The 16,956-nt window shown below is 47.5% G+C and overlaps 1 long non-coding RNA gene across 1 annotated transcript in view; it reads left to right on the top strand.

The window, feature by feature from the left end:
• The first annotated feature begins 252 nt into the window (after positions 1-252).
• Positions 253-16,956, top strand: part of LOC311605391 — a 109,296-nt gene continuing 92,592 nt past the window's right edge. The window contains exon 1 of the long non-coding RNA XR_014781920.1: positions 253-369. This is a non-coding gene — a long non-coding RNA (uncharacterized lncRNA). The remainder of the gene's footprint in view (positions 370-16,956) is intronic.

Below are 16,956 nucleotides of genomic sequence, written 5' to 3'. Positions count from 1 at the left end.
CCCAAAACAAACACAAATCCACGTACTGTCTATTATCCCGCCGAGTTGTGCTGGCTAGCTTTTGCTACTTGACACAAACTAGAGACACCTGTCAAGAGGGACCTTCACCTGAGGCAGTGCCTCAGTTAGAGTACTCTGTAGACAAGGCTGTGCAGCATTCTTTTGATTGCTAAATGGATGGAGGAGGGCCCCGCCCACTGTGGATGGTACAACGCCCCTCCAGGCAGGTGGTCCTAGTTGTATAAAAAAGAAAGTTAGCTGATCCCGGATCCGCAGCAAGCCAGCAGCAAACAGCCTCCTCTGCAGTCTCTGCTTCATATCCTGCCTCTCGGTTCCTGCTTGCGTTCCTGTCGTGACGGGCTGTAGTCTGTAAGTCCCCCAAGCCGCCTTCAGTTCTGGTGTGTGTCTGCGGCAGAGAAACAGACCAGGTGACCTTTAACGTATAGCGTGTGCTGGGGTGCAGGCAGGGGGTGGGGGTGGGGGGCTCAAGTAGATAGTGGCACAATTCTGAGGCTAGACAGCAAGGATGAGCTCATAGGTACCAGTTTGCCTGTAAGTTAGGGTTACCGCGAGAAGGTGGGGAGCCCAGTTAAGACAGGGTTGCTTCACTAAAACACGGGAACCAGCTGCTTAGCTGAATTCATTTCCGAGTCAAGTGACCAAACCTCAGCCCATCAGCTTCCAGACTTCTCCAGTAGACCTGATGGTGTCGACAACGACGTGTTTACGAGTCTGTGTAACTCCAGTGAGCGTTCAGACTCACTGAAGTGAGCGCGTCAGTCAGTGTTGCTCCTTGATTATGAGAAGGTAAAAGCTGTCTCAGGTGCTTCGAAAACGTGTGGAAGCTCTTGTAGCTTTCGTAGTCAAGCAGGGTCTTAAGTCCTAAAACTGTGTAATTATTATAATTCATGTTATGGCTGAGTAAAGAGATCATTTTCCAAAAGCAAATTACGCCGAGAACTCTCTAAGGAGATTAAAAGGGTTAGTGAAGTTTAGTGGAATCTTATGCTCCGCTTTGAGTCAATTTGCCCCATCTTGTTGATGTTCATCTCCTCTTATGAGCAATTAAGAGGGTAGAAAATTCATGCAAACTGTGGTCTCCAATGCTGGGAACTTTGGGATGTGGTTGGGGATGAAGCGCAGCTCCCATGATTGGATCTTGGTGGGTTTTCTGTGAGGACAGGGAGACCAGAAGGAGGCAGACAGGCAGCCTCCCTGTGTCTCACTGGGTCACACATGGCCTCCCTTCAGGACTCCACCCACACGACTCTGTCTCCTTTGACCCTGGAGCAGACCCATGTGCCTCCTTTCTTTATAACTTACTAGTCAGTGGTATCTGTCATTAAGAATAGAGAACAACTAGGTTTGGTTAAATCTGCACAGAAGCCAGGAAGGGCTCAGCAGTGACTTTCCTGCCCAATAGCTGTGTGAGTTAAAAAAAAAAAAACACACAGCCTAGGCATTCTTTGTGTGTGAAATGGAAGGGCAGTGCTGTGAGGTGTGGAAGCAAGGGTGACTAATGTTCAGCCATGGTAGTGGACTCCTGTGTCTCCTGTACATGGATGGGCACGCTACTATTAGCTTCCTTAGTCTTCCGAGCCGGAGCTGTAAAAACCGGTCACGGCTGGAATTGTTTGGGGAGCATTTGGGCCTGGTGACAACGCTCGCATATTGTGTTCTAAGTGCTGCCAGGCCACTTTCCCCCACTGCTCTGCGAACTCCTTGAGGGCAGCGCAGGCTAATGTGCTCCTGCTGTGCTCTGTTATGCTAAGGAAGGAATGAGCTCAGATTCTTTTACTTTAGTTGTCCTTAAAAATTAATTTTTAAGGAAATAATTGAAAGGAGTATAGAAAACGGACCTTTTTCTTTTTTTCCATTCTTTGCTAAAGAAGACTGTTACCTACAGCCCTTTGGCTGGAAGGAGATTTTAATAAAGATCATTAGAAATGTACTATTAAATGTCAAGCTGTCTATAAATTGGCATGGCTTGAGCGCTTTAGGAGAGATCTTGGGCTTTTTTTTACCCCCTTGTATTTTTTTCTTCAAAATACCTCAGTATTTGCTTTAACAACATTTTTGGTTTAGTCAACTGATGGTTGATGATTTTATTGAATGAAATTCAACTAGTTTCATATCAACATGAGGTTGCTGTGTGACTTTTTTTTTTTGTCCTAAATTGGAACCTTATGGACACTTAACCTAGAAACACACGGCAATGTGATTTATATTCAGAAAATTTCTCTTTATACTATTAACAAAATCACTATTGTGTTCCGATCTTTGTTCTCGGAGAATAAATCATCAGCAAATTACTTCCTGCTGCCTGTACCTCAGAGCCCAGACAGCCTACAGCTGAGCGACAGCCATCAGCAAATGCAGCTCCTTAAAGCGTGGGGGTGGGGGCGGGGTGGGGTGGGGTGAGGCAGGAGGGAAGGAAGGGAAGACTTTTAGAACCTGCCTTCTCCATGCCTGAGAAATACAGCTCAGATTAATTACTGGTGCCTTAAATAAGAAACAGGAAGAAGCGGCCTCCATGGAGCGTCGCCTCACTCTGCCCAGACATTTGGTACTTATCCTGCAACTCCAGACCCAAAGAGGAATTTAGGCAGAGCTGAAAAAAACAAATGAGGCCAGGCCCGCTTTAAAAAGGGAAACTAGAACCCCCTGTTTTTCAGACCCATCTGCACTCTTTTTTCTCTAGAAAACAACCCTGGAATGTTCCAGAAGGTTTATGAGTACCGTGCCTGTGCTGTTTGCTCTCTCCCCAGATACACACATTTAGCTAATTTAGTTTGCAAGGAGATTCAGGTTTTCCCTAGCTTGCTTTACCCAACTGTAACTTAGGGATCATAAATATGTTTATGTCCCACGGGGAGCATTCTCTTGCACTGCATTTTGAAGATGTGCTGTCCAGATGTGAGTTTTTTTTCCCCCACTCCTCCCTGAGAGCTTCTCCGTGAAAGAACATCACAGCTGAACAGTGTGTTCAAGCAGCTTGGTGGATGGACAAGAGTCCACCTCTTTCCAAAGCAGAAAACTATCAGTTGCAGAGAGTTGGGGGGGAGGGGCGGGCTGTGAGAGGCACCAGGTTGATTTAGGCCCATCATTTCCTATTCCTGGGATGCTCAGGTTTTATGGCTCGCTGTGACCTTTGAGTCCTAATTCTTGGGATGCAGCCTGCAAGGGCCCTCAGGGTTGCCTTCCTGGTTCTCAGCACTGTTGCTGCTCAATGCCTGCCATATGTGGAGAAAACCAGGGGCAGAGGGTTAAGACCTTGGGAATTTCCACAGCCTGCTTCAGCTGTGAGATAATGCTGGCTCCCTGCCCCCACCACAAAGGACTGACTCCAGATGGTCCGGGAAAGTGTGTAACTTTGTAATTGTCTAATAAAGGGAGGATTGCTAACTCTGGCCAGAGGTGAGCGTAGGTAGGACTCTGTGTGCTTCCAAAGTCTTTTCTCTTATCCTCAGAGATTAACTCCTGAGCTTAGATAAGGTGGTATTTGTGTTGTCTGTGTTAGAATCTTTTCTCTAGAACACCTCAGCGGACATTGAGATGGGTTGGTTTCTGGGTTTGCTGAGGACGGTGCTTCAAAACCCCACGTTGTAAGTTATTTGATAAACAATAAAACAGCAGCAAAACGAGAAAATTTTGGTTTCTAAGTGTTGGCTATATACCTGCTGAATGGTGTTCTGCCAGTTTCTTAGCCCTTCTGAACCTCTGACCTGTCATCTATGACAAGGAGAGATGGCGGCAGCAGCCTCCCATGAGGAGCAAATGGGATAGTGTTTTTCAGACACATGTGAAGTTGCCAGGAGGGTCAGTCTATTTTTGTCTCTAAATCTGTCTCTCTCTGTGTCTCTGTCTCTCTGTGAGGGAAGGCCCAGGTGCATCGAGTCTGACGGAGAGGCACTGGTTGGGTGTGGTCGTGTTGAAGCCTCAGCTGTTCCCAAACAGAAATCCTCAGCACTCAGAGATAAAGGAAGCATTAATCAGTGCATAGCTAGCCTAGCCTCTAGCTGTTGCTTAGAGAGACTTAGCCTGGTTCTGGAATACTTTCTGGTTTGTATAGGGCTAGACATCGTGAGAGCCCCATGACCACCTGAGGGTGGCTTTTGCATCTCCCCAAGGAGAGTCTCCATGGGGTTAAGCTGGTTTTAACAGGAGCTGAGGTTTGCATTACACATGAAGACAGTTTTGTAGTAGCAAACAGAACTCGCTGTCCAAGTGGGTACTCAATGTGCTCACTTCTCTAGTGGGAAGAGCAGGTGTTACTTTTGTAGGAGGAGGAAGGGATGGGCAGGCTTACAGTGGGAGTCGGCATGCTGTCCTGGGTAAGCTACTATTGCTCAGGTCACCTTGTTAGTCATAAAAAACAAAACAAAACCAAACCAAACCAAACCCAACTGCTTGCTTATTTACTTATTTATTCACTTTACATCCCTATTGTAGCCCCCTCCCTCCTCTCCTTCTGGTCCCACCCTCCCTCCATCTTCCCCCCTTCTCCTCCCCTATTCCTTACAAAAGGGGAGCTCCCCTCACTAAGCCACCCCAGCTCATCAAGTCATATCAGGACTGAGCGTGTCCTCTTTCTCTGTGGCCTGGCAAGGCAGTCCTGTCAGGGGGAAGTGATTTTAAAAAAGCAGGCAAGGGAGTCCATGTCAGAGACAGCCCCTGTTCCCTTCACTAGGGAACCCACATGAAGCCTGAGCTGCCCATTGGCTACATCTGTGTAGGGTACCTAGGTCCAGTGTATGCATGGCTCTTGGTTGGTGCTTCAGTCTCCGCAAGCCCTTCTGGGCAGGGATAAAGATAGAATAGAGATTGAGGGGATGTCCAACCAGTGCCTGGCTCAACCTGAGACCCTCCCCACGGGAGAGAGCCAACTCCTGACACTATTAAGGATACTCTAAGCTTGCAGACAGGAGCCTAGCATAGCTGTCCTGAGAGGTTCCACCCAGCAGCCGATTGAAACATGCTGAGACTCACAGCCAAACATTGGGAGAAGCGTAGGGAGGATAAAAGGACCTGGAGGTGACAGGAACGCCACAAGACAGAGCCAACCAACCTTGTCAGTCATTGAATTAATGTTGCTTCCCCTCTCCTTCAGTGGGGGTGGCATTTCATGTGTGTGAGGCGGCTTCCGTTCCTCGCCACAGGCCTGGGCTGTAATCAGGTGGTTATATGTGCTTTGGTCCTGTACTAAGAATTAATTGTATCAGAACAAGCTCATCCCCCCCTTCCAAAGACATAGGAACCCCGTAATCATAAAGGTATGTGTGTTCACACATGACTATGTACGGATATTCACACCAAAATTTTCATGTGTGAGTTTTGTCTTGGGATGACTGAGTTGAGGCTGTTGAAACATTCTTGTTTGCACTTTTCTCTCATGAACATGATTTTTTTTTCCTTGACTTCGCTTTTCTTTGGAAAGAGACTTTCCATGTATCTTGAAGACTCACGAGGCATTGCTGGGTATTTCTGGGGCTTTCAGAGGCAATTCAGGAACACTGGGAAGCTACCGTAGTTCTCAATAAGTGACAAGTGATACTGACTGGCCAGCCACAGCAGGAGCAGATGAACGTTCAGGCTGGGGTTCAGTCCCATGGTGGATGAGGCCAACTTGCTGCTATTTTGGAATTTGGAGGTGAACTTACATGGAAACCTCATGAGGTTTTTTTTTTTTTTTTTTTTCCCTCCTAGGATAATTACCTGTTCATGTTTAATGTCCTACACTGCCTCAGGAGCCACCATTGGCTTAGGGAGCCTTGCCATCAGCAATACAAGCTGGGCGCTCAGAACACCAGTACTTCTGGCTGGCTTCAGAAGGGCGTCCGAGGCTGTAAGAACCTTTGCCTTCACTGGTGTTTGTGGTCGCTAGTGATGCTGATCCTTCTGTTGGCCCCCAGCGACTGTTCTGAGAGCCCTGTTTACCTGTGCTGAAAGCAGCTGGGCCTGTGAACCTGTGTTCAGTGTTTGCGAATTGGAGGGTGAAAGAAGGTGTTTTGGGGATTTCCGGTATCAGAGATGACAGACTTGGCCTGGGGGCTCTCCAACAGTGTTTGATGATCCCTGGCCCCACTGGTGGCATATTATATATACTTGGTGATGGTCTGAGGAGTTAAGCTAGTTTCTTCTTTCACCCCACGAGGACATACGTTGGTGTCCTGATGGCACATGGGACGTTGTCTTAGCATTTTTCACAGCATGCTTTTCTTCTGCCCGTCACCAGAAGTTGATGCAACTGCAGCCAAAATCAGCCTCAATGGTGTGTGTGTGTGTGTGTGTGTGTGTGTGTGTGTGTGTGTGTGTGTTTTCCGAGACAGGGTTTCTCTGTGTAGCCTTGACTATCCTGGACTCACTTTGTAGACCAGGCTGGCCTCGAACTCACAGCGATCTGCCTGCCTCTGCCTCCTGAGTGCTGGGATTTTCAGCATTGTGTTTTGAAGAAATTAGTTCACAAGGTATATTGAACTAGAAACCCTAGCCAAACACTACCCTGTATATTGTCTATGTTGTACAGGATGGACAGTATTTATTTATCTGTCACCATCTACCTATAACCTATCAATCTACCTATCATCCATCAATCATTTGTTCACCTATCATCTATCTCCCTATCATCTACTTCCTATCTATATCATCTGTCTGCCTATCTGTCTACCATCTATCTGTCAGTCATCTATTTTCCATCTGTCTATCTAGCCACCCATCCACAGTGAAGATGCAGAAGGTTTGAAGGACTTGGGCAGGCCTTGATTTTGTTACTCCTCTGTCCTCTTACCCACATCAATGTTATCACAGAACCAGACTAGTGAGCTTGAAGGGAGGGTTTGGGGCCACCTGTGCACTAAGTCCTTTCCCAGCTGCAAGGTGCCTGCTCATCATCTCAAGCCCAGGCAAGCCGACTTGAAAGGGACACACTGGAAAGCCTACTGTGTGTGGATCTAGTGAACTTGTGGTTAACGCCACTGTAAATCCAGATGTGGAACAGGTTTGGTCCACGGTGTGCTGTTGCCTTTCAGGAGAACTTCCTCCTGCCCTGGGGGCGGGGGGCAGTTGTTTTAGATAGCCATCAAGTCCAATGCCGACAGTGTCAAGAGTCTAGAACATGAACCAGGGAGAGTGCTTGGCTGAAGCCCCCTTTCCTTACCTCACTCCAAGCCTTGACTAGCAGAGGGATTTCATTAGCTTCATCTACTCCTTCATCATCTTTGGTGGACATAAAGCAAGAGCCAGGAGTAGTGTGGTATGGTGAGCCTGGAGCTTGGGAGAACAGGGCCAGGAGGATCAGGACTGTGAGGGACATAGACACACACTCTGGGGCAAAATTAAGATGAAAGCTTTAACCATTACATGACCCTGGATATTTTGATCTGAAACCAAGACTACCACGATAGCTTGAATTTGTATTTCATAAAAGGGAACAGAAAATTAAAGAGCTGACTAAATTTTCATTTTCACCTGAGGTCACAGGAAGAGATGTCTCCACAGAACACTTGAGAGTAAGAAAAGAAATCTGCTTTCTGATGGTCTCAGGGGTGCCTGCTCTTCCATGCATTTCCCATTAGCACAGTTCTTGATTGGAAACAAATACACTCGGTCATCCTGTTTCTCCCCTTGAGCTCTGCCCACCCCTGTGTCCTTTGCCAGAATCATCTGTTGGCTTTTGTCCGATTGTGTACAGTCCCTCGGAAACATCCCAAAAGATCGAACCATACGTTCAACTCAGCACTTGACGTAATCTTTCTTCAGTCTCATGACTTTCCCATCGGCTCTAATTGTTATTCTTTGCTGGTTGTCTCAGCTGACCTGGGCTCCCTGTAGGTTTCAGTAGGTGAGCAGTGATATGCCTCACAGTCTGTCCTCCATGAGAATGCTCCTTTCTCCTCACACCTAAGTGCTGGCTCTGTGCCTGACTGTCATTTCAAAACCCCCTGTCAAAAATGCAAAGTGCCTAGCATGCTCTTTGTCCAGACAGAGCTAGTGGAGTTTGTTAACCTGATGCATGCTGAACTGTGGCTGAAATTGGTCTATTTCTCCGGTTCATATATGAACAAATACTCTTGAGGAGTTCCTGAGCGCAGTCTTCTAGTGGAAAACGGAGGAAGAAGTAAGAATTACTGCGCTCACAAATGAGGACTGGGAAGTGGGTTACAGGAGTCGTCCAAACCTGCAAGTCTAAAACCTAAGACATTTTGAGCAGCCGCATGATACTGCAGTGGAAATTCAACAGAGTCCCCCGCGTGACTGGTCTCAGCTAAAACGCAGGTGTGCTGCAAATATTGCAGCAAATTACCTCTAGGCTATGTGCATAAATTGCAAACGAGACATAAGTGATTTTCCTGCCTCTGCTTGGGTCCGGTTCCCAAGACAGCTTGTTACCTATGCAGATATTCCAGAATCCAAGCAAATCTGGAATCTGAAACACTCTGGCTTCCAGCCCTTGCAAGGGGGGATACTAAGGGGTATTAACAACAGATGCCGGGTGCTTTTGGGGTTGCTATCTAGCCCCGCCTCACTGGGATCAGGAAACCCTTTCACACACAAGTCCGGCACACCCTTCCCTTTGATTGGCTCGTGTGTCTACAGTCCACCTTTATGGTTTTCCTGGGTTCAGTTGTTCTTTCCCACCTCCCCTTGTGGCTTTGCACATTGCTCTGGTTGGCTTCAAATCCCTGGTTGTACCCAAGCCTGCTTAGTGCTGGGATTGCAGGAATGTGCTCCCATACCCCACAGCTTCTGTGGGAGACCTGCGTGGCTGTGGCTCAGCTGCTTGTGGTCCCCGTGATGCTTCCCACCATCCAAGCTGGCTTTGTGCCAGGCCCTGGCACAGGCTGAGACCCATGTATCATCTTAACTGATGAGGAGCGGTCCTGGCCCTGGGGATCTGGCTGGTGAGACATGTGTGAGACTGGTTTTATCAGTGGTTGGGGAGTCACTCAGCGGAAACCCTGGGGTCTGCCTTCCCTACAGGATGCCCTGCAAATTCAAAAACATCTTGGACCTTGTTTATCCAAGTCTTCAGATCTTTGTATTCTTTGTCTTGGTATCCACCTATAGGAGAGACCGAGAGTCTTTGGAAGGGCTTCTGGCAGGTCAGGGGGAGATCCATGGAGCTCGGGGGTGGCACAATGTCTACCCTCAGCTCCAGGTTATTCTCCTGGGCATATACTTTAGGCTGTAGCCTCTGAAGTGGGCACTATCGCTGGGCAGGAACTCCCAAGGGCTCTGTAGAAGGGACTGGCCACTCAGGCCTTCTGCCTCTTTGTGGCATAAGTTAGTGTCCATGGTGAGACTATTGGAGGTCGCTGGTCCAACGGTGAGGTAGTCAGTGCTCCACCAGAGTGTGTGTGGCCTCGTGTACCGAGCCCACAGTTAGTGTTACTTCAGGTTATGCCTTGTAGTCAGAGTTAGAATCTGTCTGGAAATATGTACATGCCCCCTCCCTCTAGGATTCTGCCCTTTCCTGTGCAGAAGACCATAGAGCTCCAGGGACAAATCTCCCAGCAGTCACTAGCTTCTTCCGTCTTGTTACCAGCTCCATTCTGGTGGTGTGTGCTTGTTTTTAAAGAGTGTATCCAGTGTAAAAGAACGTGGAAGGGTGGGAGCATCAAAGAAAAAAAAATGTGAGCAATCTGATGGAGAAAGATCTGGAGTTACTAAGGAAATTGGGGGAAGGCTGCTCTGAGAAGCAACAAAAGTTGTGTTCCTGTAAGCACTGTGGAGAAAGGCTTTGTAAAGCATTGTTTAATATTTGAGGAAAAAACGTCGAGTCAGAGTGAGATTTCCCCTAGAGCCTTCCCAGCTGTCCTTCGACAGGGTGCTAAGCCTCAGTTTCTGGCCTAGGCTGGACTGTAGCCATTTTAGAACACGCATTCTTCCCTGCTAACATTTCGGCTTTCAGCACTTATTTTTAGTAGCATATATCAATTGTATAAAACAATGTGTTTCACCGTACAGCTAAGGTGCTTCGCTTGTGGCTACCTCTTCTAGCATGCCAGATTTTTTGTGACTAGGAAAAAAAAAAAAAAGGACAGCTACAGACCGATTCAGTTTAGAAGACAGCAGAGGGATGATCCTGGTTCTGAACACCCTCAGCAAGCCACGTGGGGGAGGGGAGCGTCATCTTCGAACGTAAACCAGACTTTATGGGAGTTTCATTATCCAGTGTTTTCCCAGTTGCTATCAGTTGCCTGATCCTTGAGCCCTTTAAAAATAAAGGGCGTTTTTATAACCAGAGAAACCCAGAGCCCAGCCGGGGCTGAGATTAGCGTTTTTTGCTAACAGTTCAGAGCTCCCCCAACCCGTGACCCCTCACCCTCTGTAGTTTTGGATGGGAAGGAGATTCCCAGCAGTCCTGGGAGGAAGAGGCAGAGCGACTCTTTGATCTTGCTGGAGCTGGAGCCCAGAGCTGCAGACTGAAAGTTACTCCATGGCTGGCAGCCAGTTGGCTCACACTTGGCTTCAGGGAATCTGAGCTTTAAAAATAAGTAATTCTTTCTTCCCTGGGGTAGAGGTAGACTTAATTAATTTGTAATTTGTAATATACTTTGAAGAATAAAAGGACTTTCTAGAAACACTAAACATTGTTACAACTTCTGTGTTTGTAAGCACACTATTAACACAGTTGAGGCCATTTGCACATCAAAAATAGAGAGAAGGCCTGTCCATGTTCCGGTTGATTTAATAAATGCAAAAAGACATAATTCATTTTGTAAAGTGGACCTGTCCCCTCCCAGAGGAGGAGGCACTCGGGAATAAACCAGTTTTTCTGTCCACGGTGTTCAGATGAATCAGATGGCTGTAAATCTTCGTTTTTATTTCATAGGTACATTTACAAATGTATCACAGTACATGGTTTTGCTCTTAAAGAAAAAGAAAAATTCAGAGTAAGCCGTTCTGCAAACTAAAGTGTTGCCAGGGTTAGAGCACTCAGAATATGAGAGGCTTGGTTAATTTGAATTTCAGAAAAACAACATGTAATATTTTTTAGCATGTTATGAAAAGAATACAATGAAGGAAGAAATTGCATTTTATGCATACAATGGAATGTAATGCAACAATGCAAACAAATTGCAACTCTGCAAGACAGGTACTTTCTAGAAACACAACAGCCACAGGGAGCAGGTTAATGAGGAATGGGTAGAGTCTCATTTACAGGAAGCTTGAAGTAGGCAAAGTAAAACTTGGGTGTTCTCAGCCCAGGAGAGTTCTCAGGGAGGGCTGTGACCAGGAGAAAGCTTGAGGTGGCTGAGAGCGTTCGTTGATGTTGGTCCCATGGTGCTGGTCTTTATCCTGTGGGAATTCAATGAAGTGTCATCCCTGAGCCGACTAAAAAGCTGTGTTTGCAGGGTGGGGGTGATGGGGTGATAAAAAGAGGACGCCTTACCATTATTTAACAAAATGCATAGACCTAAAGGATTTCAAGGTAGGAGCTTGTCTTGCTTCTTTTGCTGCTGTTGCACTAGAAGAGGCCAACCAAAACAGCTTTGGGGTGAAGGGATGCCGGATGAGGAAGACATCGTACCTGGCCTGACTTGTGTCCACCCTTTTGGCTAACAGAGGAGACCCCAAGGAAATTAGGATTTGCTGGGAGTGACCTCTAAGGAGGCTGAAGCCCCAAGGGCAGCCAGGGGAGGAAATTGTACCAGAGAGAACTGTGTTTAACTTATCAGCCCACCGGTGAAAGAGACACTTGGAGCTGAGACTGGGGTGGGGGTGGGCGGGGCCAAGATTTGCTGGAGGCAAGTCTTCTTCTGCCTTCTATTTAAGCCCCACACACAGGTCAGTAGGAGAATGTGGCTGGTAGGATTCAGCCACTGTTGGGGTTGGCACAGCACTTTCAGCAGTCTTTCCCCCTTTACAGACACGAGGGGCACCTTGCTGGGACACACTGTGACTATCTACTTAACAGACTTCTGGGGGCCCACATTCCTCACCTAGGTCATATTGGTGGTACCCTGTTCTCTGTCCCTGCCTGGAAGTCAGAGCTGGCTAGAGGCTCCTGCTGTGCACCTAGCCCCATCCTTAGTGAGCTGTAGGAATAGACTTCCCACTTCTGCCAAAAGGACCTCCATTTCCTCTCCTTAGCCACACTGTTGCCTGTAGACAGAGAAGCAGCATGGTGGGAATTACTTTTCTAATACGCCCCTTGCTGCCCACTTTATCTTTCTCAGTGGCCCGCCTGACTCCGCTGTCCTAGTTAGGATTGTCATTGCTGTGAGGAAACACCATGGTCAAGGCAACCTGGGGAAGAGAGCATTTATCTGGCAAGGAAGTCAGGGCAGAATCATTAACAGGGCAGGAAGCTGGAGGCAGGAGCTGATGCAGAGGCCACAGAGAGGTGCTGCTTACTGGCTTTCTCAGGCTGCTTTCTTATAGAACCCAGGATCGCCAGCCTGGGTAGTTCACCACCCCAATGGGCCGGGTGCTTTCCAATCGATCACTAATTAAGAAAATGCCCTACAGGCTTCCTGCAGCCTGATCTGGAGACATTTTCTTAACTGAGGCTCCCTCCTCTCAGATGACTCGAGCTGTGTCAGGTGGACATAAGACTAACCAGCAGATTCCCGCATCTGAATTCCTCCAGTTAAGAGCCCAGAGATGGATTTGTAGGCTTGCTTGGGTCCCTTTGTTCCTTTTCCTAGTGTGGACACGTTGAGTGAACCTCCCCTCTTTTCTACTTTTGACTATTAGTTTGGCTCTTTGAGTTGGCTTCTAGGCGACTGGTGGCCTACTCTAGCTTGTTGGGGGATAACATGGCAGCTGTCAGGGAAGGCGTGGTGGAAAGAGTTTGGGGCTGGCTGGTCACATTGAATACACACCCAGGAAGCAGAGAGTGACAGGAAGTGGGTCCAGGGCTACTGAGTCCCAAGGTGACCGTGATCACTTCCAGGGACCCACTTCTATTCCACATTCAAATCGCAGCAAAATTTGAGGGAAGAGAAAATCTTGGCAATTATAGACAATGAGCTCTGTTACTTTTTACACATTTATCATACAGAGTTAAGATATCTTAACACAGTATCTATGCTTATTGTAGTAGTATTTTCTCTTAATATTGAGTATATGATGAATGACAACAACTGGTTTTGTTTGCCTCTCTCCCTCCTTCCATACTGAGTAAGTCATTCCTGTTCAGTAAGGACAGAATGAAGCAGTAACCCTTAGGTTTGATTGCAGATATCCAGTGAATAAATAGCGGGCTTATAAAATGAGTGAGGTGACTCCATGCGAGTGGGCTGTGAGCGAGAACACTTGGATGTAAGATCATGCGCACGAATGGCAAATGTCTGCTGTGATACAATTATTATTGCCAAGTATTCTTCAGCCAAGCTGGGGAAGCTATGCTTACTTTGGAAGTCTGCGTTTTCCAAGATGTAGCAGGTTTTGAGCAGGGTTCCAAGATGCATCTCGTGGTAGACATCTTACCTCCCTTGTACAAAACCCTGTGTCTGGGCCTTTAGCATTCAAACAAGGACAATGTTCCTGTATGGTTGTAGAATTAAACAAAAGAAAAGAAAAGAAAACTGGAAGGCCAAGGTAGGAGTGTGTAAGCATACATGCTCAGGGCTGGTAAGAGCAACATTGCAATCCCCTTCCTTTCTTTCTCTCTTACAATTATTCACTTGTGCACATGATGGTAGCCATCAGAGAACAACTCTCAGGAGTTGGTTTTCTCTTTCCACCATATGTTCTAGGGATCAAACTCAAGCCATGAGGCTTAGAGGCAAGTTCTTCCCCATCCACCCCCCACCTCTGCCCCCCCCCCATCCCCGCTCCCATCTCCATGGCTTTTAGTCAGTCAGTGTTCTATTGCTGTGAAGAGACACCACGACTACAGCAACTTTTGTGAAAGAAAGCATCTAACTGGGGCTGGCTTAACAGTTTCAGAGGTTTATTTGGTCTATTGTCGTCACGGCAGGGAGTGTGTGGGAGCACACAGGCAGGCATAGAGCTGGAGAGGGGCAGAGCTGTACCCTTGGATCTGCAGAATGCAGAGTAAGAGGGACACTGACTGGGCTTGGCTTGAGCATCTGAGACCTCAAAGCCCTTCCCCAGTGACACACTTCTCCAACAAGGCCACACCTCCCAATCCTTCTCAAATAGTGCCACTCCCTGATGAGTAGGCACTCCCAACATGTGATCCTGGGGCATTCTTATTCAAACCACCACAGGGTTAGAGCCTTATATTGAACAGATTTCAACATTCATTTTAAGCATTTCTAGCCCATATTCTTTGTTGATAGGTCATCTTCATAATTAGGAGTCTGATTTAATTTTTGAAAACAACTAAGACCCATTTAAAACCAAGTTTGGTAAGTGACATGTAATTAAGTGCTATAATCTACTCAGACACAGGAAGTGACTAATGAAGACGTTGGAAGCACCTCTGTAAGCCCTCGGAAGCCCGGGAATGTGTTGCTCTAAGAGACCTGGAAACACAGTTGAACTAGTGGGCAATGTCACATGGTGACAGCGTAAGGGGACATGAAATTAAGTTTATTCTCCTAACTCAATTGTTGTCTGGGAGGCTAACTGCCTCCTCCTGCTAACCTAGGCCTAGTCCTGGAAGCGTCTAGCCTCCGTACAATCTAGATTATTTTAGCCTCTGGGACCTACTGTTTACTAAGCTCACCCTTACTTGTTTTTTTCTGAGCTCTGGGCCCACCCTAAACTCACAGAAGGCAACTGTGATGGTCAGGTGGCATAGTCATGTGTGCACTGAGTGACATCTGCCCACCTCACTGTCTGTGCCACTTTAGGCAGATGCCACTAGAAATGGCCTAATGCAGTGAGGATTTAGAGAGACTGTCCAGGGTGCTTACAACTCCTGGAGCAAGGCGAAAGCTTAACATGTGAACTTCACGTTAGAGAGAGTAATCATCTTCACAAAGTGCCAATGGGATCACATTTGCCTTCCCCTAAATCTCTTTAAAGAGCAACCTCTGCTGCTGAGATGAAGTTTAAAGCCATCCTCTGATCTCATGCTCCAGCCTTAGAGTCCAGCCTTAGAGCGCGTGTGTGTGTGTGTGTGTGTGTGTGTGTGTGTGTGTGTGTGTGTGTCCGTGTCCTGGAGCCCCTCCATTTTCAGCCTGAACAGCTTTCACATCTCAGTTCAAGGGTCAGCTCCAATAGCAGTGGTTCTCAGCCTGTGGGTCATGACCCCTTTGGGGGTCGAATGATCCTATCATAGGGGTCGCCTAAGACCATTGGAAAACACAAGTACTTACATTATGATTCACAACAGAAGCAAAATCACAGTTATGAAGGAGCAATGAAGTATTATGCCTGAGGGTCACCACAGCATGGGGAGCTGTAGTAGAGAGTCGCAGCGTCAGGAAGGCTGTGAACCTCTGCTCTCCTAGCTGAGAAAGGAGGATCTGGATTACGAGGCTAGCTAAAGCTACATAGTGACAACCTGGGGGGGGGGTGATGGGAGGAGAAGAGAGAGACAGCATAAGTGAATACATACCTCAGAGGGGTCCTGTCTAAACCATTTAGCACCCCTTTCTCTCTCTCTCATACACGTCACATGCTTTCTTCATAGACTGTAGAATATTTGGAATAACTATATATAATGTGTAATAACTATGTAATGAAATAATTAAATGACAGTTTGTTTTATGTTACTATGACAAAGTACCTAAGACTTCCCTGGCGCTTTATAGAGAAGGACTTTATTGGCTTAGCTCAGAGTTCTGGAGGCTCAAGAGCATGGCTCTTGCTTGGCTCTTCCGAGGGCCTCAGAGCACGTGTGACAGCAATGGCAGGAACATTTGTGATAGTGGTGAGCAGCATGTGATGGACAGTCTCACGGAGGTGGCAGCCTTTCTTACAAAAGCTCATTCTCGGGGCATTAGTCCGGTCTCACAAGACCTGACCTACTCTTAGGAGACCGCAGGCCAGTGCCAAAGATGGAATGAGTCCCCAAGACCTAAGACCCCTGAGCCACACCTCTTAAAGGCTCAACCCACAGCCTTGAGGATACAGCACCCACCATGTGAGCCTTTGGGGGGCAAACCAGACCCAAAGCACAGCTATAGCTAGACTGTTTGTTTGTTTCTTTGTAGTCTTTGTTGTTTTTTCTTCCTCCTCCTCCCTCTTCCTCTTCCTTGTTTTGGTCTTTTTTCAAGAAAGAGTTTCTCTGTGTAGCCTTGGCTGTCCTGGACTCAATTGCAGACCAGGCTGGCCTCCCAACTCACAGCAATCTGCCTGCCTCTGCCTCCCGAGTGCTGGAATTATGCTTGTTTGTTTTTAAAAGCTGTAAACTGAGCAGTCCCCTCATGAGGGGACTTCATTTAGCATCATCCCTGGCTCCATTTCCAGTGCTCCTCACAGCTGGTGGCACTGAGTGAGGACACATATGCTTTCGAAGAATAGATGTTGCTCCTGGTGCCTAGGAAGGCCTTAGGGAGTGTAAGATAATTGTTCCATGGTGGTGACTCCCAGCAGAACATGGATTCGTACAGATATTGCTGGCACATCAGTTAGGTGTGGTTACTACCCACCAACTCAGAATTCTTACCCAGGATGCGGGCCTGGTTGGATGGAGTTCTCTGTGATCTTTGTCATCCTCTTGGTGCACGTCCCTGTGCCTTCCCAACAGTGACCTTAGGCTGAAGGAACGGACCTTGCCCTGGGTGATGGCATCAGCACCCTTCTGGCCACAGCAGGCAGATTGTGCCTGCTTTACCACTGTGACGTGGCTGGGAGTTTCTCTTCTCTTTGCTCCCTTGTCCCAACATGGAAGCAGCCTATGGCTTTTGCTGAGCCCTTGTCCAGGGGTCAGAAGAGAAAAGAAGCAGAGAAAGTAAACTTAGGGTTCAATTTTAGGCCCAAGGATGTCGGCTCTCCTGAAGGGCACTTTTGGCTGCCCTTGGGAAGCTGTGGTCAGCTCCCCTCCACTCCCCTTGGGAAGCCGTGGTCAGCTCCCCTCCACTCCCCTTG

Source organism: Acomys minous, assembly GCF_964271855.1.
Source record: "Acomys minous genome assembly, chromosome: 9".
Lineage (NCBI taxonomy): Eukaryota > Metazoa > Chordata > Mammalia > Rodentia > Muridae > Acomys > Acomys minous.
This window is presented reverse-complemented; position numbering and strand designations above follow the sequence as displayed.